Here is a 4,842-nt window from a genome sequence, read left to right on the forward strand (position 1 = left end):
AGAAGACCCCACAGTACTGGAGATGCCAGGACCTTGGGCTGACCACCAGGGACAGCAGCAGCAGTGGAGTGGAGCCAGTGGAGCCTAGAAGGCATGCTGTGTGTGCTGCAGAGGGCAGAGCTGGTGAGGTGACCCAGGCCCTTTGGAAAAGCCAGAAGATCATGTGTGGATCCCAAACAGTGGACATTGAGTTATTTATACTGTTGGAGCTTAGTTTTGTTTGGTTCAGATTGTGACTGTGCCCTAGTTCTTCCCTCTTGAAGAAGGTATTTAATTTAACTATGGTTTTTTATAGGGGCCCACAGCTGAAAGGCTTTGAACTTTTGAAAGAGATTTTGCATTCAAAAGAAAAGATTTATTTATTTATTATGTATATAATGTTCCACCTGCATGTACACCTATTCTCTAGAAGAGGGCACCAGATCTCATTATAGATGGTTGTAAGCCACCATGTGGTTGCTGGGAATTGAACTCAGGTCCTTTGGAAGAACAGCCAGTGCTTTTAACTTCTGAGTCATCTCTCCAGCTCAATTTTGGATTTTCTTTTGCGGGGGTTGGGGGGAGAGACTAGATATTTTTTTCCAGCAAAATAATTTTATTTCCTAACACAGTAAGCTTATATTTCTAATACGTGCTCACCTCGCACATCCATGAACAAATGGCTTCCATAACACAATGGCTTTGAGAGGTAACAGGTAATAAAAGCCATCTTGGTTGAGATGTGTAATGTCTGGATGGCCAGCCTTCTGAACCTACGGGGCCAGCCACAGAAGAATCTGCTTCAGTAGGCAACTTGCAGATGTGTAAAGCTTTGAAAAGCTACCATACTTTTGCATCTATTGCTTCTAGGTGAGCAGGATGCAGTGGTTTCAGCTTGTATTCTCCGGGGGATCTCATCGGTTCTTCTGGGCGATGGAAGCACTTGTCCACATCTGTCGGTAATGTGCACACCAAGTCTCATGATGCTGGCAAAGCATCCCCAGTGGCTTTGGCAGCATCAGGACCACACTTAGAGGAGCTCCCTGACACTGTGGTCCACACAGCTGATTGCAACCCCATCTGTTTCCTTTGTCACTACGCTTTCCAATGGCCATGAGTACTTTAATAATGTCAATTACAAGATCACATCTTCACCTTTTGAATTGAATGAAAACTCATTTCTCGTTTTCTATCAGGAAGCCTGTGCCCTCTAAACCAGCGAACAGAAGCTTCCAAGTAGCCAGGATCAGAAACATCATCATAATTGGCTGCATCTGGGTCGTTCACAGCAATGACAATGACGTTCCAGTCAGTTTTGCCATTATAGCCAACATGCCCAGAACTTTAATTCTAATTCTTTTACCTTTTGCACACACCTTGCTTCCAATTTCACAAACATCAGTTGGGTCACTGTCTCTGCAACAGTCAGTGTGTTTGTCACCATGTCCGGGGTCTTCCCATGTCTGAGGGATGATGCCATAGTTCCAGATGTTTTCTTTATAAGGGACCAAATTTGAAACGCAATGGAGTTTTTCTTCTGTCATGTGTTGCTTAATTGAAATTGAATGGCTCTTTGTATCAATCTCCATTCTTGCATATGGCCAGCATGGAACCTCAACCACCACTCTCTGGAACACATCCTTATCTGTATACATCAGAAATATTCCAAAATGGAGATGCACGCTGGCCTCTCTTATCTTGGAGAAAGATGTGGTCCTTGAGGGTGAAAGTGCGCAGTGGGCTCCTGGTGGCTGAAGCTGACCGTGATGCCTGGGGACATGCCACTGCCACTGCACAGCCATGCAAGCACACAGCCCCGGTGCAGAGCCATAAGACATGAGGAGGAAATGAGAGACTGGATATTTTTATAAAAGACTGAAACTTTCAATGTATTTGAATCTGTAAAGCCTGTGTGACTTTTAAAGCTTTTTATGTTTTTAATGTGAGACCTTAGGGATGAATAAGAGAGGAAAGGTGTGGCTTAATAGTGATGTATTTGTGTGTTAAGTTGACATGACATAAGTTGTGCTGGCTGGTCTTATGTCAACTTGACACACAAATGAGTTATCTGAAAGGAGGGAGCCTCCACTGGATCTTCCATGAGATCCAGCTGTTTAAGGCATTTTCTTAATCAATGATTGATGGGGGAGGGCCCAGCCCACGGTGGGTGGGGCCATGCCTGGGCTGGTGTTCCTGGGTCCTATAAGAAAGCAGGCTGAGCAAGCCATGGGGAGCAAGCCAGTAAACAGCACTCCTCCATGGCCTCTGCATCAACCCCTGCCTCCAGGTTCCTGCCCTACTTGACTTCCTGTCCTGACTTCCTTCCATGAGGAACAGCACTGTGGAAGTATAAGTAAAGTCAAGCCGTTTCTCCCCGAGTTGCTTTTGGGTCATGGTTGTTTCATCATAGCCACAGAAACCCTAACTAAGACAGCCAGGGTCAGCTAAATGACATCTGTGTCTAGAAATAAAAACCTTGATTGGTAACAACTTCTCCTGTGTGAAAACTGTACCAGCATCATCTCACTCAATGATTCGGTTACTTTGCAATCTTCTTCCTTGTTTTTGATTCTGTTTTTACTGAGAAAAAAGATCCAGAAACAGGCCTATGATAAACAAGCCTCCTTTCTAACAGAAACACGGGACAAGAGAAGGGACAGAGGTAGGCTGGGCACTGTGCCCACAGCTCAGATCTGCCTTGGGCTTTTCACGGTAAGTCTATTTGGCATATTTATTTATTTATTCATTCATTTGTTTATTTATTTATTTTGATGGAGAAGCTGGAGGAACTATGAGAAGAATGGAATCAGAAAGAAGTTAAGTCAATATGCAGACATCCTCTCACTTAAACCTCATGGCAACACTGCTAAGATTTTATTATTAATTTTATAAATGAGGGCGGGTGTGGTGGCACACATCTTTAATCCCAACCCTTGGGAGGTAGAGGCAGACAGATTGCTGTGAGTTCAAGACCAGCCTGGTCTACACAGTGAGTTCAGGAAAGCCAAGGCTACACAGAGAAAACCCTGTCTCCAAAAAAAAAAAAAAAAGTATAAATGAGAAACTCAAGAAGTAAATTTGTATGAACTTGACATATACAAGGACCAGTGACCATTTATGTTTATTTTGATTGCTTATATATATTTATTATTTATGTATTTATCTATATAATCTCAAGTGCTAGAAAACTAATAATTATCCATCACCATGCCTAGTTTTTTATGGTTCTGGGTAGTGAATCAAGGTTTGTTTGGTTGGTTGTTGGTTTTTTGGTTTTTCGAGACAGGGTTTCTCTGTGTAATATCACTAGCTGTCCTGGACTCACTTTGTAGACCAGGTTGGCCTTGAACTCACAGAGATCTGCCTGCTTCTGCCTCCCGAGTGCTGGGATTAAAGGTGTATGCCACCATGCCCAGCTGAATCTAAGGGTTTATAGACTACAAAATGCTCTACCAACTGAGCTGCGTCTCTAAGTTTAAAAAATATTTTAGTGGGTATATGCAGTAGCACATTTTTACTCCTAGTGCTCAAAGGTAGGTGATCTCATGAGTTCAGGGCCAACCTGTTCTACATAGCATGAAAGCCAGCCATGGCTACAGAATGAGACCCTGTCCAAAAGAAAAGGGGGAGGGGGAGAGAAGAAAAGAAAAAATAAGAAAGGAAAAAAAAAAATAAAAGAAAGAAAAGAAAAAGACACGGCGTGATGTAACTGTAGGCAATGTGTCCAGTGACATGTACAGAGTCTCTAGGACTGGGTAAGTGTTTTGAGAACCTTGTTATTCTAAGGTGTGAAAAATAAGGAAAGAAAAGTCTCTAGAGCAGAGAGGAAACCCCTCTTTTGACGAAACATCCTGTGTGGCTATGAAGAAGCCTGGATTCTCCCTCAAAAACTCTGGGTGCTCATCACCTGGCCCCCTATTCAAGGTCACACCCATCAGGGGCTTTTCTGAAATCTGCTTGCACAGAGCCACTGACACAGGACTCAGTGGCATTCACCACTTCTGAGACGCTGAACAGGAAGAAGCAACACATTTAGGAATTAAGGGCCTGGTCCATGTCACAAGGAGGAACTGTGTCCCATTAGCCTGAGTGGTTGGTTTTCATGTCTGAGATTAATAATGTGGTTATCTGTGTTTAGATAAGATTGTATGTAGCTTGCCTGATTGGGCAGTGGGCGCTACATGGACATACCTGCAGTAAACTGCTGAGTCATGTCGCTGACCTACACTTCAGCCTTCAGCCTTGCCAGCACAGAAGTCAGAGCCACGCTTCTCTCTTACAGTTCAACCCAGCATTGAATTTCAGATATTTTCAGCACAAACTCAGCCTGCGGAATGGGCCCGTGACTTCTGATGAATAACCGAGTCCTCGGAATTGCTGGGATTTCAACTATGAAGAAGATTGCAAAGTAAATTTTCTAAAAGTGCTTGGGGGAGGTGAAAAAAAAAAAACAAAAAACAAACAAACAAACAAACAAAAAAAACCAAAACACTCCTTCAAGAGCTGCTGTTTTTTGTTTGTTTGTTTTTTCCTGTGTGTGTCTCAGGAGCCATGGACCTGATTAGTACAGTATATTAAAGCGAGGGCAGCAGCTCCCAGCCAGGGAAGCTGGCTCTGCTAACCCTCCAAACCTACTGCAAACCACTCCTCCAATGCATCTGCAGTGAGGGTAGCCAAGAGGGTACAACCACACTTGTCCAAATCCAGTCTTTACTGCTAGCACATTCAAGTTTTGGGTTGTTGTTATTTGTATTGTTTTTCTTTAGATTGTGTGTGTGTGTGTGTGTGTGTGTGTGTGTGTGTGTGTGTATGTGTGTGGGTGTGTGTAAGAGGTCAACTTTTGGAAGTCAATTCTCTCTTTCT

At 43.4% G+C, this 4,842-nt stretch overlaps 1 pseudogene; it reads right to left on the minus strand.

The window, feature by feature from the left end:
* Positions 1–819: 819 nt before the first annotated feature.
* On the minus strand, positions 820–4,192 carry LOC127204969 (inorganic pyrophosphatase-like; annotated as a pseudogene).
* Between the last annotated feature and the right edge of the window lie 650 nt (positions 4,193–4,842).

The sequence above is a fragment of the Acomys russatus genome, chromosome 21 (genome assembly GCF_903995435.1).
Source record: "Acomys russatus chromosome 21, mAcoRus1.1, whole genome shotgun sequence".
In the NCBI taxonomy this organism is placed as follows: domain Eukaryota; kingdom Metazoa; phylum Chordata; class Mammalia; order Rodentia; family Muridae; genus Acomys; species Acomys russatus.